Consider the following 26334-nt stretch of genomic DNA (forward strand, 5'->3'; position numbering starts at 1 on the left):
CCCCCTTCTCCCAAGTACCCATTCCCACAATAGGCCACCCCCTGCTACCATCCTCCCTGGGACACGCTGACTTTTTCAGAACAGCAATCTCTCCAGATGCCTACGTCCTTCCTCATTCAAATGTAAGTGGTTTCTTGCATACAATTCCTCTCTGTCCTCAAACGCACTCCAAGCATCCACATATTCCAGTCCTCTCTTGTCACACATTCTAGCTATTATATCATTCAATATTACTGCTCTTCTGCTCAGTACGTCATTATCATACCTAGGCAACACACACATACACTATTTTTCCTCTCTGTGTCTTCTTTCATACCACCTCAAGCAAGACTATCTCATATCTCTCGCTGCCCTATTTACACCTCCACTCAAGTCATTTGTTCCCACCATCACAATCATTTCATCCACCCTTTCACCTCTCTTAACTCTCAAAGCCACCCTTTCTATTCTATCATTCCTCCTGGCAAACACTCCTCACGCATCCTATCTTGAACACCACGGATCATTGAGTCCCCATACATTATACCTCTTAGCATTCCCTCTCTCCTATTGTTTCCATTTTCTCCTCTTCTTTCATTCCCATACCTCTCTCCTACTGTTTCCATTTTCTCCTCTTCTAGCACTCCCATACCTCTCTCTCATTCCATTCTCTCCTCTTCTAGCACTGCCATACCTCTCTCTCATTCCGTCTCTCCTACTGTTTCCATTCTCTCCTCCTCTAGCACTCCCCTGCCTCACTCTCATTCCATCTCTCCTCTTCTAGCACTTCCATACCTCTCCCTCCTGTTTCCATTCTCTCCATTTCCATTTCCATATCCAATTCCATTCTCTCCTCTTTTATCATTCACAAATTTCTCTCCTCTCCTATTATTCCCAAAACTCTCTCTCTCTCCGATACTCTGATTTGCCTTGCATTTATCTCTTCCATTCTTCTTATCTTATCTTTCATACTTCTCCCAAGACATTCCACCTCCTCTTTTAGCTCCTCTATCTCCCTCTGCAGGTCAGTCACTCTAAATCGAAATTCACTCTCCCAAACAAAACCATCTAAACTTTCAGTCATCACTCACGCCTTCTACACTATCAACTATTATTTTCTCATTCACATTTTTTTCTTCATTCTCTCCTATCACACTACTCATCTTCCTGTATTCATTTCCTGTTCCTGGAGCAACAAGGTCAGTTATCGAGATATCTGCTGCATTTATTTCCTCCCACTGCACTTTAAACACACACGCACCCCATCCTCTCTCTCTCACAACCAGATATTCAATTCCCAAGATGCATACATGCTGCAAATACTGCATGCCACAAACTCCCTTATTATATTACTTATAATAGAGTGCCTAAATGGCAGAGGACTTGGCAACGCGCCATTTGCGACTGCAGCTGAATCCGCCATCATTCATTACTGCCGAGGGACTACTAGCATAATCGTTAATTATTCAAATTAGTTTCAAAAATAAACGCTAAATAAGTATTAGGGAGTATAAATAAATAAGAAAAGTATAAACAATTACAAGCAAAACAAAACATTAAGTACACTAAATAAAATGAAATAAAACCAAATACAGTAATGAAAACTTAGATTCGTCTTGTCTTCCACCGTTATGCATCTGCCCCGTCTTCTCGGTAAACAAAATACACAATATCGCGACAGCACTAACTTCAAAAAACAACCACTATAGTACACTCGTATTCCAGAGAAACAATTTAGCACTCAAAAACATAAAAAAATGGGCTATTCACCGATTAAAAACTCATACAACATTAATATGACATACAACTATAAAGATATACCCCTCCTCGAACATGACCTTGCCATGGTGGAGGGGATTGCATGCTTCATGCGGTTGTGACCTATGCTGGTGGTAACATTGCTACCAGAAGGACCACCCAAGCCAAATAGGTCTCACTGAGAAGCCAGACTAATAATTTCCATCTATAGGAAACTACAGTTGGTCCCCCCCCCCCTGCTGAGGGACCATAAAGCCAGGCAAGAAACCAATGATGGTCAAATGACAAAATATGCTACAAACCCAAGCCACCACATCCGGGACAGCCGATGTACCAGTATACTGGCAGATAACCATGGCCAGGGCACCAATGTGAAATATGCAACTGGCCTGAACTTGAACATGAAACCAAAAATCTTCACAAACATAAAGCCAAAAATCCTCACACCACAGCCGGATATTAAACTAGCTGCCTGGAATGTATGAAAAAGCCACCAAGTCGGCCAGTAAGAAATAATATTAGTTACCACATTGTAAAAAAATCTCAATTGCAGCACTTGGATGTTACAAAGCTACAACTCCCAGACTCTGAATCCAGAACAATTAGATATTAGACAGTGACAACAGAATGATACTCCTCTACTCTGGTGATGAAAAACACACAGGAGTGGGATTTGCACTCAACAGTAAAACAGTAGAAAGCATCCTGGCATTCCAGCCACTATCAAGCCAATTAGCTGTGCTGACAATATCTGGTACTGTATGAACACATCATCACCATACTGTATATTAGTCTAGATGACAAAAAAGATGCATTCCACAGTCAACTCCAAGATGCCATCACCTCCATACCCAAGAAGGACCTAATCATCTTAGCTAGCGATTTTAATGCCCAGGTTGGTGCTAACACAACTGGCTGGGAGGAGACGCTTGGAAGATTTGGACTTGGCCAAGTCCATATCTTCCAAGTGTCTTCCATTTGCTGCTGCCAATGACTTGCTAGTCACAACCAATTTTTTCAGACATTCACAAAAACATAAAATTACCTGGTGAGTACCCAATGGCAAGGATACATCAATCTTGGACTATTTTCTCATCAACAATCGCTATCGATCATCCCTGAAAGATGTGTGAGCAATGTGTGGCCCTTACTGGTTCTGACCACTACTTAGTAGCAGACAAAAATAGAGCTATGGCTAAAAAGTGCTAAACATCCAAAAGGTGCACCCATGCAGTGCAATTGGTCCATATTAACTGACCTGACACAAGAAAGAAAGAAAGAACTCCAGCTTACACTAGCAAATTGATTTGCTGCTCTGGCAGCAGCAGATGACATAAACACAGAAGCTCAACAACTTTCTAAAGCCATCTGTGAATGCACCAAAGAGATTTGCCCAATCATGAAAAATTGAACTCAGCCATGGATTACAGATGAAAGTGCTTGTACCTGATTGACCAATGGAAGCACATGAAATTTATCATCCATGCTACCTACAGGTAGCTCAACCAAGCTATATGATGATGGCTCAAAGCAGAAAGGAAGACACACTTGAACACAGTAGCAGCTAACCTAGAAGAATCCACATGGAAAAAAGAATACTGCACACTATATTCAACACTTCGACATTTAAGTTGCAGAATGAAAGTGATCAATGACAACATCTGCAAAGCTGATGGTACATATGTACGATCACCCACAGAAAGGTTGCAACGGTGGTGCAAATTCTTTCAACAGTACAACCATAATGAACCACAAGCACACCCACCTCCCATCGATATACCAGCATATCATGCCTCAAAACAATCATTTGTAAAAACAGAACAGAATGCACATGAAGGAATAGCCATCCTGGTGGGCCACAACAACCCCCTTCCATCAAGTCCCAATTAATACCAATACAGAGATACACAGCTTGGAAAGAGGTCAACAGACATCATATTATGAGGAAAAAACAACCATTGAACCCACTTAATAAGATGTAGGACCTCCTTTCACTGTCATGACTGCAGTAATCCTAAGGTGCATACTTTCAAAAAGTGTATGATAGAGATCGATGGAATTTTGGACCATTCTTCCTGTAGGCATGTAATGAGGTCCTGGACTATTCTAGGGCAGATATCCCTTAACCTCACCCAATGCTCCAGTTCATCCCACAGGTGTTCAGTAGGATTGAGATCAGGGCTCTTTGGAGGCCAGTCAAGTGTGTTGTTCATGTTCACAAACCACTCAGTTACAGCAGACACCATACATTGTCTTGCTGAAAGAGACAATTGTCAGTTCCATAGAAAAGTAACAATGTAGAAAGTATTGAACTGTCTAGAATGTTCAGATCCCTCTGAACAAGTCATACATTGATGGAATGACCATACCATACCATAAACCACCACCACCATCACTAATTTCACAGTTGGGGTTATGCATTCTGGTAAGAATGCATAACCCGAGGCATCTGCCACATCTACACATGTCCATCTGCTTGGTAGAAGGTGTTGGTTCAGGTAATATGGGGCTTGCATATTGCGGTCCTACCATGGAAACCCATGTTGTGAGCCTCGGTTCTGTTTTTGTGCAGATTCATGTTCCAGTCGATGCCCGGAACTCTACATTCAATGTGTCGGCTGATGAACAGTGGTTTTTACATATTATCCTTCGTAGCACCTATGGTCATCACATTTGGTGAGTGTGGTGGGTTGTCCACTGTGGGTAGCACTTGCAGTTGACTCCCTGCACTCTCATCTCAGGATGTTATCAGTGATTGTTGACCTAGGATGGAACAATTTGTCAACAATTTGCTGAATAGATAGGCCTGCAGCATGGCATCCTATCACAATGCCTCTTTCAAACTCCATCAGTTCTCTTCTAGCAGCCATCTCACCCGGACACAGTTGCAATGACTTGGGAGCATCATATCCCTCCAATTTATATCACCTACAAACACATGACTCGCTATATAGCCATGGGAGTTTCCATTGACTTCTTTCCAAGCATGTAGTTGGTGTCTGATTCTGTTAGAACTCAAAGTATGCTGCATTCACCTTCATCCTACAGCAGATCAGGATGACTGCTGTAGGATATGACTTTGATGATGATGTCATATTTCAGTTACCTCCATCTTCCTTACTTTTAATGGAGGATTTAAATGGACATACCACTCTGGAGCAGTGCCTGAACAAACATGAGAGGAAGAGTTGTTGAGCATATGCTTGACAACAATAATCTCTCCTCCTGAACTCCCAGAAGCAACATCTTCCACATGCTGGTAGGCATGTGGAAATGGCAGTGAATGTTACTGACTTAACTGTCTGCTCACCTTCCCACTGTTCAAGTGGAAAACTGAAAACGACATATGGGAGTGACCATTTTCCCTAAAAGTTATCAGCAATAAAAATGGCTACAGCCAAAATACTATCAACAAAATTCTTCAAAAGACCTCACTTAAAAACAAAAATAAACTAGATTACAACAAAACTGTAACCATTCCATACATTAAAGGGACATCAGATAAAATAAACAGAATGCTACAGAAATACAACCTTAATGCTACAGAAATAAAACATCAGATAAAATAAACAGAATGCTACAGAAATACAACCTTAATGCCACCAACTTTAAACCTCTTGCAAAATTAAAGAACTTATTCAACTCATCCAAGGATCCACTTCCTATGCTAGCCCACCCTGGAGTATACTGTATTCATTGCACCTGCAATTTTCCCTATATAGGTGAAACATGATGCACAAGCCCCATCCACAAAAAATAACATAAATGGCACAATGCTTGCTCACACCTCCCACAAAAATCCTGGACTCAACTTAATAGAATATGAACTGTATCTCAGAGCATGTTCAGGAGACAAATTGGACTTTTTAAGTGCTACACCCGAAGCTATGAACTATTTGACCAATATAGATGTAGCCTTTTAATTTTATTGATTTTTAAAATGACTTTTAATTTTATATGTTTTTAAAGTGACAGTGTATTGTACTGCATGTTTGGTTATTCATGCCATACGAATAAATAAATAAATAAATAATTGGTATGAACGTAAATTATTTAAGGGAGCCTGTGAAATTCTTATCAACTACCCTAACCTTAACAATATTGATGGTCTAAAATTCCCAAGAATATGGAAAGCACATATTCTACTCACATAACCTTTCCGTCCAAGAGTTAATTATAAATAGGATTGCAAGTAATTCAGGATCTTAACTCTACTATGACAATTTTCATGTTAAATTAGAGTACCACTATTGCTGTAATAAAACTATCTATATGAATTTGTTCTCTGATAATGTTATATATAGAATATAGTTTTGATGTAATTTTTTTTTTTTTCCACAAGAGGTCAGGCCAGAAGAATAACAGTTGATCAAATCATTGTCGCTTTGGCATACTGTTTGAAATGTAATATAGCTTGTCTGTGTATATATATATATGTGTGTGTGTGTGTATACTCCAGATGGTGACCTTCATATGAAGGTCGAAACGTCGGGAAATTAAAGTATAATTTGTCTGAAATGAATGCAGATCACCATGTAACATGAAAGGAAAGGATAAAATAATAATATAAGTTCAGAGTACTACTATGGCCTGACAAATAGGCCATAGTAATTACAATTTTTTTGGTGGATTTATTATTTGAATTACTAATGTCATTCTCACCCATGAAAGATAGTAAGCCTATAGCATATTAAGTTGTATGCATAGGCTAAGGATTTTTTAAATTTTTTTATTAATTTTTATAATTTTTTTTACCTAATATGAAAACCTAATGTAGAGACTAAACATGAAACTATTTCAAGCCACTTTGGGTTTAATTAAGCAATTGGGGGGGGGGGGGGGCTGCCAACAAAATTCATCTCCCACATAAAGGCAATCACAAGTGTTTGCAGACTCAAATCTTGCCTAAAGCAAGATTTGAGTCTGCAAACACAGCTCATCATACCGTGCTTTAAACATACTGAAATTCTCTGCAGACACCACACTCTCAGGCAAGGGATTCCAACATTTCATTCACAACTCTGCATGAAAAAAACCTGCCTCTCACTCCCCTACTCACACCCTCTTATACAGCTTCCAGGGATGACCTCTAGTTCTCCCTGATCTCCCACTATTTTCTGTAGAACCTCTCCAGCATTGATCCTGTAACAACCCTATAATAACTTGTAGGTCTCTATCATATCTCCCCATCCTCCTCCTCCTGTCCACAGACTCTGCAAGTTGCATCTTCTCAATCTTTCTTCATACTTGACATTCCAGAGGTCAGAAACTACCTTTATCAGTCGCCTCTGGACCTTCTCCAACATCTCTTCATCCTTCTGAAAACTAGGTGACCAAATCTGGACACAATAGTCCATGTGTGGCCTAATCAAAGCCTTATACAACGGAACAAGAATCTCCCTACTTCTACAAGTCAGTGTCCTCGGCATCATTCTCAGAATCCTTTGTGTTGTCTTCACAATTTTGGCTGTGTCCCCTAAATTTCAGATCCTTATCCACTATCTCCCCCAGATCTCTTATTTCCTCTGCCTCCAACAATATATCCTCACCAAGCATAAATTCTGCATCCCATTTTTGTTTTCCAAATTTTAAAACCTTACATTTTGCAACATTGAACTTACATTCCCATTCCTGTGCCCAATCACTCAATTTATTCAAGTCTTCTTGTAAGCCACAACATCTTCTGTACTCTTCATGGTTCGTCCCAACTTCGCATCATCTGCAAACAACTGAATATCTCCATCCAAATCTTCACCAATATCATTAATATACAAGTTTAACAGAAATGGCCCTAAAACAGACCCTGAGGCACACCACTAGTAACTTTCCTTTTCCTGCATATTGCTCCCCAATACACAACTTGTTGATACCTATCAGATACCCAGTCTCCAATCCAATGCACTAATCTAATATCCAACCCCATCCACTCCAGTTTGACTATCAACTTATCATGAGGAAATCTATCAAAAGCCTTTGCAAAATCTAAGTATATTACTGTGTATCCTTCTCCTCTGTCCATGGAAGCAGTCACCTATTTGTAATAAGTAAGTAGATTACTAAAACATGACCTCCCTTTAGCAAATCCATTCTGTCCATCAAAGATAATACCATTGTTGTCAACCTAATTTTGGATCATAGTTCTCACAAGCTTCTCCAACTTAACTACAACACTTGACACACAGATAGGTCTATAGTTTGATGTTTGAGTTCTATCACCTCCTTTATAAAGTGGCACAATGATGCCCTCCTTAGGAACTTGACCGAGTGCAAGACTCGTATTAAAAAAATATGTCAAGGTCGGCATCAACTCCCTAGCACATCCCTTCAGAATATGTGGTGATATATTATCAAGTCCCACAGCCTTATATATTTTTTTTTAAATGAGATCATATTTTTTTTAGCAAGAACAGAAATAAAACAGGCAAAATAAAATGCATTGAGAATCTAAAAATTTTAATACTCGTGTTTTAACATGTCTATAATAATACTCAGTATATATATGCAATAAAAATGAAATAAAAAAAATTATTAAAAATTTGAAGGTCATTAACTGTCAGTAAAATTAACTAATCTCTATCTCATTCACAACAGTACTGCTATATCAAATAAATTTTTTTTTTTTTAAATTAAATACTCACATAACATTAACAATAATGTGTATCATGCTAGGGAAGATGCAACTGGCTATGATTCTATTCTGGTGGAATCCTTCAAAAATGATTTCCAGCTTTTCCAGATGAGGATATTGAGGGTCCAAAACTGCTAGGTTTTATACCATTTTTTTTCCTATTAAAACAAAACCAGAAATTTTGTGTGCTTCTAATAAATGAATGGAATAAAAGAAATACAATACCCAAGTTATGATAATGTTTAGATTAATCACACTATTAGACTCTTCAAATGATGCAAAGATAAGAAGTGTAAGATTACGACGATAATGTTATTTCCAGTGTGCTAATAGCAGCTCAGAATGTACTGACTAGAATTAAAGGTAGCGCTTTAATCTGCAAAAATGGTTTGTCAATTAATCTGAATAACTATAATAAATTTAGTTTAATCCTTTATCCAAGTGTGAGCAAACAAAGTTTGCACCTGAAAATATGTTGTACCACCTTACCCCAGTCCTGAAGATACTTTCAGGTGGAAACTTTGTTTGCTCACACTTGGATAAAGGATTAAATTAAATTTATTAGGTTTAACCAAGTGAAAAATAAACTTTCAACATCTTTCTCTAAATCCAGAGTAATTTAATAAAAAGGTGGCACATCGTTTAGCAGCTCCTATAGGAGGAGATGACCTTGCTAATGCTTCTGGCTGGTATCTCCACTTGGGCCTGGCTCCCACTGAAGAGACCTCAATAAAGATCGAAATTAGTCTGGGTAGAGGTCCGTCCCTTAATGCATAACATTATACATATCTGCAAGGAGATGTGTTTTGCATTATGGGAGATACTGAGATAGGAGTGATGTTAGCTTGCTCCACCTTTGAAACGAGTTGCCTGGTGTTGTACCACCTTACCACAGTCTTGAAGATACTTTCAGGCACAAACTTTGCTTGCTCACACTTGGATAAAGAATTAAACTAAATTTATTATAGTCTAACCAAGTGAAAAATAAACTTTCAAAATCTGAATAACTGTTGTATAAATAACTATCATATTAAGTACTTGGTTTTCATTTTTCTATTCTTCTAATTATTTTATCTTTTTGCATTCTGTTAACATGTTTTTTCCTGATTGCTATATATATTTTAATATATATATAATACTAATAATATATATATATTAAAAAAAAATCCATCTGTTTTCGGAACCTGCATATTACTGGAGGTTGCCTTGAATTTAACAAAATGCAAGCATTTTTATATATTTTTTACTGAGGCTATCATGATCTGATATCATAAGCAACATTCAAGTATTATGTATGTGATCAGGTTTTAAGATAAGAAAATGAAAATATGTTAGCCCAAATTATTATTGGATTCACACTGGGGAGATTTTTTGTAGAGCAGAAGAAGGAAAAAACAAGAACAAGAAGCCATCCTTGGAAGTTGCAAAAGGAAGCAGTTGAATAAGTGTTTTGTAAGAAGAGTGGTAGGAGTATGGAATGCATTGACTGAGAGGGCGGTGAAAGTGTAAATGGTGGATGAATTTAAGGAGAGTACAGACTGTGTTGATAGCACTACCTTCTCACAATGAGTCTTGTAACTACATGTATGTCAAGAAAATCTTCTTCTTCTTCTTTGAGTGCCATCTCCTATCGGAGGTCAGCACTCAAAGAAGCTGGCTGAAGATTGCAAATTCTGAGCAATCTTCAGCCACTCTGAACAGTCCCTCAGAGTTTATGCCAGTCCACTGTATGATATCTGCCAGCCAAGATTTTCTTCATCTTCCTTGTCCTCTTCTTCTATTTATATTCCCTTTTATAATCAATTGAAGTATCTTATATTTTTCATTACAAAGTAGGTGACCAAGATATACAGTTTTCTTCTTTTTATGGTATCTAAAAGTTCACATGATTTCCCCATTTGTTCCAGTACTTCTTGACTGAAGTTGTTTGCTGTCCATAGAAATTTTAACATTCATCTGTATAACTACATCTCAAAGGCTTAAAGTTTTTTTTAATTGATGTTGTCTTCAATGTCGAAATTTCTGCACTGTACAGCAGTACGCACCATACATAGCATTTAACCATACTCTAAGATCTAAATTTAAATTGCATTTAAATTAGAGCTTAGTTAAATTTAACATACTCTAAGCTCTAAATTTAAATTGCAGTTACACAGTGTTGATTTCATCAGAAGAAAATTTCTTCTTCCCATTTCAATTCTTATTTCCATTTCTGAATTGCATTCTTCATTTAACGAGCATCCAAGATATTTAAATTTTGTCACTCTTTTTATTTGTTTCCCATTTAAAAAAGTGCTAAATTGAGAATTGTTTTTTGCTTATGACCATGAATTTAGTTTTGGTGATATTTATTCTTATTCCCATTTATTCACTCTCTTCAGAAGATTTTGAAGATCCTGAATATTGTCAGCCAGGAGAGCTGTGTCATCAGCATATTGGATATTATTGATGATTTCACCATTTACATTAATCCCTTCCTCTCTTCCTTTTAAGATTTTTTGAAATATAGCTTCTGAGTATATGTTAAAAAGGAGAGGCGACAGCACACACCCTTGCCTTACTCCTCGTTTGATGTTAATAAAGTCTGTAATAATGTCATCAACTTGAACAGATGCCTTTTGGTTCCAATATAAGTTTTCAATGCTCCTGATGTCTTTACCATCTAATCCAATTCTTTTTCATCAAATTGGGTATCACTGATGGTGTCTTCACATTTTCTGTACAGGCAGTCCCCATGTTACGAACGAGATACGTTCCTGAGAACGTCTTTAAATTGGATTTGTATGTAACTCGGATCCCTGATGAACAGCACATATAAGGTTAATAATAATAATAATAATAATGGCTCATATGAATAGTAATACAACAGTGGTGCACCCAGGGAGGGGGATGAGGGCCCTGCCCCCCTCAAAAAATAAATAAATAAAACACCAGAAACATTTTTAAAAATCTTTTCCTAACTAAAATTCATTTTTTTATTTATGTTGTGTTGTGTCGTGTCTTCTATTTCTACTTATAAATTAGCAGTCACATAAGGTGGGAATAGCTCTCGGGAATCACTGCTGCTGTGAAGCAAGGCGAACGAAGCAGTGCTCGGGTGAACCGAGCGCTACTTAGTTTGTCTGAGCTGGGCCAGAGGAGATCATGGTTATCATATATTGACGATCACTGCACATGCTCAGTCATAGGTCGTATGTAATGCGTAGTGTGTATTCTCAAATCGTCTACTCAACTCGGCTCCCCCCTCACCAAAATTAAATCATGAGTGCTCGGCCCCCCCTCCAAGATTAAATCCTGAGTGCACCACTGTAATACAGTGTAATACTTAATAATAATAATAATAATAATAATAATACTGTAGTAATAAGTTATAGAAACTATTGTGCTCTTTCTTTTAATTCAAACAAAGAGAACATAAACAAAAGGTAGGTTAACATTAATCGGAAGAAGATGATGGAGATGGTGCTGGAGAGAATGGAGTGGATGTTGGAGAATCACAATCAGATTCTAGTGCTAGAGAGGATGGACCTGGTGCTGGAGAATCAGGATTTGATTCTGTTGCTGGAGGAGGGAAGCTTACCACTGAAGTCGGTTCCAGAAAAAGATATCTAGGGTTGTTTGCAGGCTTTTTTTTTTTTTTTTTATCATAAATGGCCTTGTAACAGCTGATGGCTTCACTAACTGCATGCTAAATCTTTGTTAGGATCTTGCTCCTCGAGCTTAGCAAATCCTGCTTTAACGAGACGAAAGGCTTCAGCTAATTCTTGGCTCTGACTCTTCGTGTTCTTGTGTTTCTATCAGCTGCTTTTCTATCTCCATAAGGTCTACATTGGTTAATTCTTGTGAATGGGACTTGAGTGAAAGTCCCATTCACAAGAATGGGACTTTCACACTTTCACGACAATGGGACTTTCAGAAAACGACATCATTTTCATTGATGTCCAATTGCAGTACATTGGACATTTTCAACTGAAAAAGTCAGTTATCAATGTAATTGAACAATGAAAAAGTCAGTTATCACTATCCACCACAGCTTTTCTGGCTTCAGCAATTTCTTCTTCTGTGAAGCCATGAAAATCATCACAGAATTGAAAGCACAGTTCCTGAATTATTAATTTAATTATTAGTTATCCTTATGGGGAGCCTTGAAAGCCCATTCGTAAGTATGGAATGCCATAAGTCGGGTCATCCGTAACCCAAAGACCGCCTGTATATTCTTTTTTGAATTATTTTCAGAAACATTTTGAGAACATGACTCATTAACCTGATTATTCTATAGTCATTACAAGGTTAGGTTGTGATGGTTGACTGTGACTTGAGGGATTATGCCTATAACATAGATCTTATTAAATAGCTTTACTAATATAGTAATGTTGTTGTCTTCTAATAACTTGACTATTTCTGCTAGTATTCTATCAGGGCCTAAGGCTTTACCACTTTTAGCTGAGTTCAGCACACACATTCTACCTCTGATCTTAGAATGTATGGACCCTACATCTGTTTATAAGTATTTTTTTTTTGTCTGCTATCAGTAAAGAGTTCTACATATTTCACCCATTCTTGTATTTTATCATCCTTTTCAGATATTATTTCTTCCTTTTTGTTTTAAAGATACATAGTTGTTTTTTCTTAAATATACCTGAAGTCTCTTTTTGCTTTTTTGTGAATTATTTAAAATTTATTTAAAATTATTTAAAATTTTAACTAATTTGTGAATTAGTTAAAACTGTCATGCTTTTCCTGTAGAAATTCTATTTCTGTACATTTTTCATTCATACAGATTTCTTTTGCTTCTTTTATCTTGTCTTTAAACATTTTCTGAACCTCTTTATATTTTGTTGGACTATGATTTTTATATGATCTACGCTGATCCATGAGAAAAAGAATTGTGTCAGTTATGCAATCTTTCTTTTTGACTGCTCTATCAGGACATAAGGTACTGGTACATTTCTCGATGAAGACAAATTTTAATTTGTCCCATGATTCATCAACCCTCATGACGTCATCATTCTTGATAAGTGTGCTATGTCTTGATTCAGATCTTGACTCAGTTTTGTTCTTTTCTCTGGGTTTTTTAACTTTCCTAGATCAAACCTTTTTTGTTGATGTTTCTTAAGTATAGCTTTCAGTCTAAGTTTTAACTCTGTCACCAGTAGATTATGATCAGAAGCAATATCCACACTAGGATAGGTTTTTGTGGAACTCTTTATGGAACTTCGAAATCATGGATTAATTAGGAAGTAATCAATTTGGTTTCTGACTATATTTGCATTATTATCCTGCGGTGATCGCCAAGCATATAGCCTTCAAGATGGTAGCTTAAACCATGCATTTGTGATTATTAGTTCCTCTTCTTGGCAGAATTGAAAGGAATTTGGCAGAATTGAATAAGACGGTCTCCTTTCTCATTTCTTGTTCCTGGTCCATGTTCACCAACTATATCTCCATTTCTATCTTTCCCAACTTTAGAAGTGAAATCACCTACGATGATATTATATTAATACCATATTTCTTTGTATTTTTCATTAGTTCTTTTAACTGTTCATAAAATTTTTCATTCTCGGTATCGTTCTTCTCAGCAGTAGGGGCATAGACCTGTATAAGGTTAATATCTAATGGTTGACCTTCCAGTTTTAATAATGTCATCCTATCTGAGTAGGGGATGAAGGTCAACAGTGACTTATTGGCATCACTGTTTAACACGTTCGCTGCCAACTACAAGTATACTCGTAGTTGGTAAACCAGCCACACAAGCCAGCTACGAGTATACTCGTATGACGCTTACCGCCGGCAACGAGATTACTGTACTGATCTTGAAAAAGTGAAAATGCTTGGCTTGTGGAGCTAGCATCAAAACTGTGTATTCTCATAGATGGTATATGCTCTGCACAAGCCAACTACGAGTATACTCGTATGACGCTTACTGCTGGCAACGAGATTACCGTACTGACCTTGAAGAAGTGAAATTGCTCGGCGTACGGGAACAGACTATGCCAAAGTAGCATGGCAGCGAACGTGTTAATATTATTCCAACTCCATTTTGATGATTGTTTTCACAACTTCCAGAGTGGTACATTGTCATGTCATTAACTTTAGCTTGGCCTGATCCTGGCCACCTAACTTCACTCATTCCTAAAATCCCAATTCAAAGTCATTTCATTTCCTGGATAGTGTTTCTTAGTTTAACTGCTTCATACAGGGTTCTGACATTCTAGGTTCCTAGTTTTAGTGGACACACCATTCCGCCCCTGGAGAGTCTTCGCACCCCTATCCCATTTCAGGGACCCCGGGAACTTGGGACCATTTGTGTAGATTTGTTTGCCATGGTGGTTAGTCAAGAAAATAAAAGTAGTAATCATTTGATAAACATTCCAGTCCTAGTGTGCTAGTGTACGTTATGCACAACATACATGTGTGTGGCTAAATTAGGCATGCAGCATCGTTTTAACGACATAGCCTGTGAACCATTTGGTAAACAAACTCCACCCTACAAGTTGCCAAAAATATATAAACATGTAATCAAGGAGAAATCTTATCCTGAGATTGCCTCATTACTCATAAAATTCTGATATTCAATTTCAACGAAAACATTAAATTTATATATGGTAGAAATAGCTAACATTTTACTAACTAAAGTCAGTATCATTAGAGTGAACAATCTAATGGTACTGACTATACAATCTTGCTGATGGTAATTATTATCAGAGCCCTCTATGGATACAAGAACTCATTGAGGAAGGCAATATATCACCCACACCAAATGTTATGCCTTCTCTTAAACTCATTCACACCACTGTAACCTCCACTTCAACAAGCAAACTGCTCTATGAGAGAAAAATCTAGCTCTCATCCCTTTCTTAACAGCACATAAGCTGAACTTCCATGGATGGCCCCTTGTGTCCTCTCTCAATCTTTCACATAATGAAAAATTTGAACACCTGGTATCCTATAACAGCCTTTCAGAAGTTTATACATCTCTATCATATCACCCCTTGTTTCTCTTCCTTACCAGTGAAGTCTATAAAATCTACATTCCATAATCCCAATACCATCTTTGGAACTCTTCTTTGGCCCCTCTCTACAGTTTCTTCATCCCTCAGAACCAAGAGATCAAATCTAACAACAGCAATCGAGGTGTAGTCTAATCTTGTAAATAAGCAAAATGACTTTCTTATACCTACTCACTGCTAGCCTGGTTGGCTGAGTGGTGCTCTCCAGCCAAGTGTCTGTGGGTTCAAATCCCACCATGAACATGGATGTTTGTGATTGTCCTACTGTGTGGAAAGAGCATCTGTAACACTACAACTTCTTCTAGCAGAAGAAGGCTTCACTCCCAAAACCCAATGAGCTACAGGAGTGACCATATGCTATCAAAACTGACCTCAAATATGAATAATTAACTATACCTACAAATGAACACTGCATAGTATTGCTGTATAGCCTTTGAGCTTCAATTTCCTATCTACTATACTCCAAGTTACATAGCTTCATAATTTTCTCAAAGCATATTCTCACCAATATAATAAGACATTGAAAATCTCATCATACTAGAATTTACACTTACAATAAAATGATAGCCATTATCATTTGCCCACAGTTCAGCCTATTCATGTCATTCTGTAAGTGCTGCGTATCAGAAACATTACTAATTGCCTTATCTCATCATTAGCAAACAATTGAACATCTCCTGTCGAGTCCTTTCCAATATCACTGGTATATAGAGTGAACAACAATGGTCCAAGGACTGACACTTAAGGAACACAACCAGTCACCTTAAATCTAAAAAATTCAAACACCTGGTATCCTATAACAGCCTTTCAGAAGTTTATACATCTCTATCATATCACCCCTTGTTTCTCTTCCTTTACTGAATCTGTTGTCTATTTCCATATTTAATTTACCATCTTCACTAAAAATTGTGCATAAGTAGCTGAAATGTTTTACTTGTTCTATAGGTTTTCCATTCACAATGCAGTTGATATTTTCACTGTTTCTGCCTATTTTCATCGTCTTTGTCTTGTTATTGCTGATTTTCATAGCAAATTTATTACAACAGTTAATTAATTTAGAGGACTTGTACTGGATTTATTTAAAAGTATAACATCATCTGCATAAAGAAAAGAACTGAGATTAACATCTCCAATTTTGATATCAGGTTTAACCACTTTATGAACGAAAGTAATCCATGTAGATAATGAATAACAGAAGGGATAATGTACATCCTTGTCTGACACCAGATTTAACATCAAACCACCTTCCTGTACTTTCTTCAATTCTAACTGCTAACTTACAACTTGAATAAAGACTAGGTGTTGCTTGATATAATACCATACAACTGTAGCCTTTTTGAATAGCTTTTCTCTTGGCACCTTGTCATATGCCTTTTGTAGGTCTACAAAACTTAAATACAAATCTTTGTTATATTCCCACGATTTCTCAACTATTTGTCGTAAATTGAAAATCTGATTTTGACAGCCTCCGTTTTTCATGAATCCAGGTTGTTCTTCATTAAGCTCCCCTTCCACAATCCTTCTCAACCTTTCTCGAGTATACTTGCATAAATCTTACCAGGAACACTCAGTACTGATATACCTCTGTAATTATCACAGATCAGTTTTATTTCCCTTTTTATCCATGGGTACTATGAGAGCTCCACTCCAATCATCTGGAATTCATCCCTCAGTCCAGACCTTCTGAACTATGCAGTGTAGCCACTGCAAGAGTTTTATATCTCCATACTTGACATTTCTACTCGAATATCATCTACTCCTATTGCCTTTGCACATTTCAGGCTTTTGATGGCTTTTTCTATTTCAAGCATGGATATGTATTCCTGATTGCATGCCTGTTGAGTGTTTTTTTTTACCACTGTGCTATCACTGTTTGTTTCATTTGGCAATTTATCAAAGTAATTACTCCATACATCAAGGATACCTTCCTCCATTTCTGAGCTTTTTCAACAGCCTCCAGAATATCTTGCCACCTTCCTGATATTTATTTTCTATGTACTTACTAAAATCTTCCCATGACTTTGTTTAGCTATTTTTACACAGTGTTTAGCTTTCTTACATTTGTCTCTGTATTTTCTAAGAGCACAAGCTAACTTATTTGCCAGGAACCTTTGATATGCTTTCTTCTTTTTCTTCACTACCCATTTAACTTCCTGTATCCACCATGGAGTTCTGATTTTTCTATCCTTGAAGATAACCTCACCACATACCTTTCTGGCTGAATCAATCAAAGTTTTCTTCAGGGCTTGCCACTGAATCTCCAAGGTTTGGCTCCTGTTCTCAAACTCTTTCATTTTTTCTTCAATAATCTTTGTATATTTTAGTCTACAGTTCACACCTGAGAGCTTCTCAACTTTCATTCACTTTAAAACTTCCTTACATGTTCTAGTACATGTCTTGTCCAAACTGGAATATGAGAAGAGATTGGCCCTAAGATCCAAAGAAAATCCTAGGGAATTTTTTAGCTATGTAGCCAGTAGGAAAATATTTCATCAGTTGGTGTATTTCATCCTGGAGGAGTATATTTTAATACTAGAAGAATAGGGCCGGTTCGAGGTTTAGAGGTGCAGGAGGATAACGTGTTCCAAATACTGAGTACTCTGGATGTTAGTAAAGCTGGAGGACTGGATGGTTTCACCACGAGTTTTGAGAGAATGTGCTAAGGAACTGACAACTCCTTTGACCTGGTTTTTCAATGAAAGTCTGGCTACAGGAAAGGTGCTCAGGGAATGGAAGGAAGTAAGATAGTGCCATTGCATAAGGGCAGTAGAGACTCGAAGTGTCTAATTATAGGCCAGTTTTTGTGTCATCAGAAGTTGTTAAGATCTTGGAAAAAGTAGTGAGGGACCATATACAACATTGGGTAGAGGAGGGTAATGTTAACTGTGAGAGTCAACATGGATCTGTGAAGGGGCGCTCTTGTTTTAGTAATATGCTAGCATTTTATAATAAAGTTACAAGAGCATTAGATGAGGAGAAAGGCATATACTGCCATTTTCTTGGATTTAGCAAAGGCATTTTACAGGGTGCCAAATCATAAGCTGATATTTAAGTTGCAGCACATAGTCAGGTTGGTCAAATGGATTCAGGATTGGCTGTCCGATAGGTATCAGACAGTTGTGTATGGTGGAGCAGTTTCAAGGAGGGAGAGGTTTACGAGTGGGTTACGAGTACTGGGACCTATATTGTTTAACCTTTATATCAATGACATTGTCAGTGGATTGCAGGGGGATGGTCAGGTGTATGCGGATGATGTGAAGCTGGGAATTGTTATTAGTAATGGTGCAGATGTGGTAGTCATGCAAGAGGATTTGAATAAGCTAAACAGATGGACAAATGAATGGGAGTGTCGGTTTAATGCAGCAAAATGTAAGGTCCTGAGGTTTGGGACATATAGATAGGATGCTGCATACTCTATTGGAGGAGATGTACTGGAGGAAGTAGGGGGAGACAAGAGATCTGGGGTTGATGATTGATAGAAACCTGAAATTCAAGGGACATATTGCAAAGGTGGTGAAGGTAACACAAAGGATTTCTGCAATAATGAGCTGCAGAGATAAAAAAGTTAGTCCCCAGGATTTGAAGGGGATAAATTAAATTAACCGTGGAAAGGGTACAGAGGCAGATTACAAAGACAGTTTCAGGACTGTACAATGTTAGTTATGAGGATCAGCTGAGGGAATGTGGACTGCAGAGTTTGGTGGATAGAAGAAGGAAAGGTGATATGATTGAGACTTTTAAACTGTTTAGAGGTGGTTACAGGGTTAACACTGAGGAGTTCTTTCGCTTGGAAGGAGTAATGACAAGGGGCCATCCCTGAAAGTTACGAAAGGAAGCTGTGAGCAAGAGGATGAGGAGTGATTTCTTTGCATGGAGGGTGGTTGAACATGGAATGCATTGCCTGATAGAGTGGTGATAGCGAGAACGGTCAATGAGTTTAAGGAGTGGTATGATAGACTGTGTTTCCTAGGAGGAACCTCCCATGATGAGTCTTGATAGACTTGTGTTTCCTACGAAGGACCTCCCGCGATGAGGTCTTTTGACTCCTTGGAAGCTTAAATAATAATAATGTTCTTCTTTTCAAAATGAAATTCAATTTTATCCTGCTCAAGACTAAATAGTGATTACTTCCAATTTCAAATTCTCTGTACATTCTAGTGTCCTGCACCAGTGAGTAAACATTACTATCAACAATAACATAGTCAATGAGACTTTTCTTATTCCTTGCCTCTTCTCTCCATGTGAATTTGTGCACATTTATATATTGGAACATGGTGTTAGTAATAACTAGTCCATGTCCTGAACAGAAATCCAACAGGTATTTGCCTTATTATTAGCTTTGCTCTTTTCTCTAAATTTTCCTAAAATATTTCTGTATGTCTCACAACCATTTCCTACTCTGCTATTTAGATCCCCAACAAGGACCAACTTTACCTTTCTCATTGTGTCGGTTGCTTTTTCTAAAGCCTCAAAAATTCCTCCACTTCTTCCTTATAAGTCTCATTGTCCAGTTCCCCATTCTGATATTTATCCACATCACTCTACTTGATATTGCCTACCATTCAAGAAGATTAGCCTCATATTTAGTGTTGAATACTATAGCTACTCCTTCTTTTACCTGACTGTTATTGCCTGAATATAAAATTTTGTATTTATTATTATTATTATTATCTGACACCTCCAGGGAATCCAAACACTCATCAAGGGAGAGTGTGCCAACAGCATCGAACGATTGGTCCCCTTCCAACTACTAACCGCGCTCAAACTTACTTAACTGAGCCATTAGTAGCAGAGGCTCTACCAATCGACCAACCTTTGTTTGTCTTTGTTTGTTTCAGTCACCCCTATTATGTCAATCTGGTACTTATCCAATTCTTCTGCTAGTTCCATTTCTTTGCCATTTCTTCTTATGTTGATACTACTGATCCTGAATTCTGATGATGGGTTGGGATGTGTTTCAGGATTTGTTCCAGTAGCTGACTTTTCACTGTTTGACTTGGTTCCCTGGCAAAAACAATGGAGGCCTTGTTTAACCGAGCAAATTCTGTCATGTTGTACGATCATTTTACATTGTAGTTCAAGCCAATATGAATACAATTTGGTCAGTTAAATCTGAAAATGCCTACCCATCCTCGTTCATTCAGTATCCAGGTAGATACCTAATATATTGTTTAAAAAAAAAAAAAAATTCTACAAGTATGTCCAATCCAGAGTATTTTAATAATACATCATTTTACTATTTATATATGGAAAATGTGCTATATTATCAGTATCTCTTGGGTCTAGCTTCTACTAAGGCCTCAGAAAGACCAAGAAGGCACATAGTCTGTAGAATGCTCCCTACAGTAATGAGGATTTGGATTTGTTAGTGGGTTGCAATAGTTGGTTGATACTTAGAAAAGAAGACACAAATATTTACATTACTAAAAAGGCATTATAAAATTGATGGAGAAATTTTTCAGCACTTGACCACAGGAGCACAACATGATCATCCCTGGAAACTGAGTAAGAATGTGTGTGTGTGTGTGTGTGTGTGTGTGTGTGTGTGTGTGTGTGTGTGTGTGTGTGTGTGTGTGTGTGTGTGTGTGTGTGTGTGTGTGTGTGTGTGTGTAAGTAAGGGTGTGATGACTACATTTTTCACTTGGAGAATGGTGAATGAATGGGATAGGTTGCCAAAGTCAGTTGTAAGTGTTTTGTCTGTAATGCATTCAACGTGAGGTATGATATATATTATGTGGACAGTGTGGGTCTCCATGATGAATCTTAAGAATCCTTGGAGGTTCCCATGCAATAATAATAATAATAATAATAATAATAATAATAATAAAACCAAAGTAAGGAACAGGAAAATGGGAATAGTCAGAGTGAGGAGGGATGGAGTTAGGGCAATTTCAAAAAAAAAGTGAGTTTATTATGTTTATACACTAATACAAGTAGTATCAGAAATAACGGAGCCGAGTCTGGAGTGTTGATTGAATCAGTGAGTCTAAAAATAACTGACATAAGTCAAACTTGGCTGAATGAGGATGACATATGCGGTTTGGCTATTAAATAACGAGACTGGTTACAAAAATGTGGTTTATTATTACAATTGTACAACTTAATTGTTATACCCTTCAACATACTCTCCTCCTCTATCTGTACACCATTGCATACAAATTTTCCATTGTTAGAAGTGCTGCAAGTCATCAGGTGTTATCTGATTCTGTAGCACTGTTGTTTTCTCATTTACCTCATCCACTGACTGAAAATGGGTGCCCTTCAATGTGGATTTCAACTTTGGAAAAAAGGTAAAAGTTGCATGGAGCTAAGTCTGGCGAGTAAGGCGGATGGTCCAACACTGGGATCTTCTTATCAACCAGATACTGTTTTACAGACTGTAACTGTGGGATGGAGCATTGTCCAGATGGAGAATCCAAGAGCTGTTCTTCCACAGATCAGGTCCCTTCTTCCTCACTCGTTCTCTCAGCTTGGCCAGAACCTCAAGGTAATAATGGTGATTAATTGTCTGACCCTCTGGCACCCATTCAACCATTACCTTGCCAGTGATATTATTTAAAAAAAAATAATATCACTGGCAAGGTAATGGTCAGCATTGCCTTCAGTTTTGACTTGCTCATTCTTGCTTTTTTTCATTCTTCTTAGTGATGTGGGGGTTTTCCAGTTTTCCCATCGACTGTCTCTTTGTTTCTGGATTGTAGACTGGAAAATCCACATCTCATCATATGTGATGATCTTCTCCTGCAAGTCCGGCTCTGCTGTCAGCCGTTCCATGATGTTTAAAATTTAGACATTATTCCGGCAAAGCGACTTCACATGTTTCTTTTATAACTGCCTACAGGCTAACTGCGAGCGAATGAACAATGCTTATTTCAACTGCTTCTAGAACCTTTAAGGTCATTCAAGCGCATACCACTGCTATGAGTACATGATTCACAGCGCACCTTGTCTCGTTATTTAATAGCCACACCTTGTATTATCTGATCAAAAATATCTGGATGCTTCCCAACTCTCACTCTAAAGGCATCAGTATGGAGTTGGACCACCCTTTACTGCTATAACAACCTTTAATATTCTGGGTTTCCACTAGATTTTGTTACATTGTTGCAGTAGTTCTCTTCCATTCTTCCAGCAGTGTTAGTGAGGTAGGTTGCTAATGTTAAACGATTCAGCCTGGCTTGCAATTGGCATCCTAATTTATCCACAGGTATTCAATGGGGGTGAGATCAGAGAACTGTTCAGGCCAATGAAGTTCTTCAGCATCCATCTCATGAAACCATTCCTACAAAGACCTCACTTTGTGGACAGAAACAGTGTCATGTTGATATAGGAAAGGATCTTCAACAAACTGTTGTAATAAAGTTGGAAGCAAAAAATTGTCTAGAATGTCATTATACACTGCAGCATTAAAATTCTTCATCCCTGGAACTAAGTGTCCAGCCCAAACCATGATGCTTCTTCCACCAAACTTCATAGCTCAAGCAAGACATTTGGGCAGGTAGCATTCTACTGGTACCTGCTGTCAGACTGCCAGATGGTGAAGCATAATTCATTACTCCAGAGTCCAATGGTGGCAAGCTTACACCACTCCACTCAACACTCAGCATTGCCCTTGCTGAAGTTAGGCTTGGGTGCAGCTGCACAGCCATGGAAGCCCATGTTCATTGGGGCTGAGGCCCCTGATGTGTAGTTGTGGTGTTGGCAGAGGCATTTCAGAACTCAACAGCGAGTGAACTGGGGATAAGCAATTTTTTTTGCACCACACCCTTCAGCACTTGATAGTCCTGCTCTGTAATTTTATGGGGTTTATCAGGTCGTAATTACACTATTGTTGATCCTAGGCTTTCAGGTGTCAAGTAATAATAATTTCGAGGTGTCAAGTAATAATAATAAAGAGCAGAAGTGAAAAACAATAGCACTGTCAAGATTTTTAAGCTATTCTGAGGTTGAAATTAACAGAATGTTCCATTGAAATTAATTTCATAGTTTATCTAAAAGTATACCTTATAGTCCTGAGAATATACAGAACTATATACAGCTATCTGCTGATTACTCTACCTATCTTTCAAGGACAAAGATAGGTAGAATAATAAGGAATGCTGGTGATATGCAGTACCTGCAGAATGATTTGAATAGGCTGGAATTGTGCACATGGGAAAATGGACATTAGTTTAATGTCAGTAAATGTAAAGTCATGCACTTCAGCATGATTACATATCTAATGTCATATTATATTGGTGGGATTATGCTTGAAGAAACTGATAAGGCTGGAGATCTTGGAGTAGATATGAAGTTGAAGTTCAGGGGCCATGTAGCAAAGACTGCAAATACATCTCAAAAGATAACTGCAATGCTGAAACGAATGTTCACATGTAAAGATAAGGATGTCATTTGCCTCTTTACAAGGCCTTCATAAGACCTCACTTGGACTATGATAATAATAGGCATAGTGAAATAGGAAGTAGGTTATCTAAAAAAAAATTACTCTGCAGTTTTGGAATGGAGAATAATGAGCAAGTGAAACCATCTTAACAGAAAGTGTAAACAGTAAACAGACTGATGATTTTTGACTAAGTGATCAGATGTCATAAAACAATACAGGCATAGTGAGTTAGGCTAAGAAGTAAGTTACCTGCATGTAAAAAATCTACTTAGTAGATTTTTTTTTTCCAAGTAATGAGCAAATGAAATACATCAACAGAAAATGTAGCAGATGTAGAAATAAGGTAAACAGACACTGTTAATTTTTAAATCCAGTTGATCAGATATAACTTATACATCTTGTTCACTTTAAGTCTATGTCATATCTTTCAAGCATCATTTCATGTGTACAAAAGTTCGCCCACAGATTAGAGACCCTTCAACTCTTCTGTGCATGTGCCAAAAAGGAGAATCCATTCCAAAAATTCAATAAATCCATTCGGGTAATCAATCCGTATTGTGGGATGAGTTGTTTATTATTACACGCCGGAAAATTAACTTCTGTTTTATGATCATTGTAGTTAACTATATTGCTTATATAACAGTTGTAAATTTTACCTATAAAGCACGTGAATTCACGTTTTGGCAACCAATTCGTACGTCCTTCATTTCTTTCTCCCCTTCAGCATGAATCGACTATTCTTGGCAAGTTTCCAAGTGGAGATCACTAGAGCGTGGGCATACTATATACCAGAATTCAGAGTGCTCTAATTCCATGTTTTATCAAAATCATTTCCTTAATTCATAAGTTTAAGAGAAGTAATAGTTCTTGGCTTACTTACTGGTCCTGGGTAGATCATAAAAATTTAACTTGTTATCTTGGTACACTATATACAGAGATCAAGAGGTCATTTTTAAAAAGAAAAATGAGTGTTATCTTTTACTTCTTATGAGTATATATATATATATATATATGAAACAATGGCACGCCAGTTGGAACAACTTGAAAAATACAACGTTTTTATGTATCGATTATGTGAGGCAATTTGTACCTGTAATTAACAGTTTGTTTAAATAATTTAATGTTTATTAGTATTCCTTTCCTTTAAAATACCTGAAGAAGGCTGCTATATGCCGAAACTAGTAGTATTTATCATTAAAATCTTTATGTGTTATCTCGGTCTTGGAGTCATTAAATCTATTTTTTTCAAATGTATAACAACCGAGTAAAAGCTGATCGCCACATATATATATATATATATATATATATATATATATATATATATATTTTATTTTTTTTATTGTCAATTTCCAAAGAGCAATCCTCACTACGGTGAAATGACTTCTTTTAGTATAAACTGTGATCATCTTTGGCATGAAAATAAGTGAAAAAGAAAAGAAAGAAAAAAGAAAACTGGCCAAAGTGAGGCTCTTTCAATGTCTAAACTAGGGGTTGGAAAAGTGGTCCATATCGATCCCTGGGAGTCAATGTAGCTATCCAAGGAGTCCATACATCTCTAGGGATCAAAAGGGGGTTTAAATTTTTAATGTTCTTTATAAATATCTTTAAGTATTTTCTTTAAATATTTTTTCTCGAGAAGCAGTAATGAAGTAAAAGGGTGAAGGATTTTTTTTTTTTTAATTGAAAAATTTATTACTCATAACATTTATTTAATATGTTGGTGATCGATGAGGGATCAAGGATTCCATGAAGGGATCAATGGTCTAAAATGTTTGCCGACCACTGTTCGTAAATAAGATTTTTTTAATTTTTATTTTTAATTTCTTGGCTATTTCATCAAATGAATCAGTAATACTGTAACTACGTCCATTTTTAGGCACCCTGTAGCATTTAGGCTGTATTGTTTCAGTACAGCTTAAAAATCAAATGGAACATTTTTTTTTTATAGAACATTCGAATAAAAACTAAGCACGAACAAAAACTACAGGAATCTATTACCTACGTTTACATTAATTACTATCATGATACAAAAAAAGTCCATTACATATAATTATATCCTGCATTTAACACACACCAAACTACTACTGGCAACAAGAGATTGGTGGTCCACATGTGGTTAACAGAGCGAAACCGAACATCCCATTAATATCGAATCAAACATTAAAAAAATATGCTGTCGCAGTATTTTAATAACATGCTGTAATGTGACTTCAATGAAGTTACACACGCTATGCGATATGAGCATACTAAAAACAAATTTTAGTGCGGATAACAAAATAATATTTATGAAACATCCCGCACAAAAGTAGGATATGGTACAAGATGGCACATCATCTTAATAAAAGCAGCAAGTGCCAAAGCGTTTGTTTAACGATGCTCGCCAATAGTCTGTGGCTTTTAATAATATGCCAAAAACAAAATATTTTACATTACAAAAGTGTCATTTGTAATGTAATTGTCACCCTATTTTTGCATCTGTGTAGAATACCACAGAAAACATTCCCCCACTTAATTTATAGAAGATAGAAGGTCTGTGTAACACAGTGGAAATGGAACAGTTTCTAAAGAAGCTTGTA

At 37.1% G+C, this 26334-nt stretch overlaps 1 long non-coding RNA gene across 1 annotated transcript in view; it reads right to left on the reverse strand.

Moving 5' to 3' along the window:
- The window catches only part of LOC150106303 (uncharacterized), a 162650-nt gene extending 136649 nt beyond the window's left edge, over positions 1–26001 (reverse strand). The window contains exons 1-2 of the long non-coding RNA XR_016548299.1: positions 25803–26001; positions 8376–8523 (exon numbers count right to left, since the gene is read on the reverse strand). This is a non-coding gene — a long non-coding RNA (uncharacterized LOC150106303). The remainder of the gene's footprint in view (positions 1–8375; positions 8524–25802) is intronic.
- Between the last annotated feature and the right edge of the window lie 333 nt (positions 26002–26334).

The sequence above is a fragment of the Typopeltis vanoorti genome, chromosome 5, assembly GCF_054136105.1.
Source record: "Typopeltis vanoorti isolate ZY-2024b chromosome 5, IOZ_Tvanoo_1.0, whole genome shotgun sequence".
Lineage (NCBI taxonomy): Eukaryota > Metazoa > Arthropoda > Arachnida > Uropygi > Thelyphonidae > Typopeltis > Typopeltis vanoorti.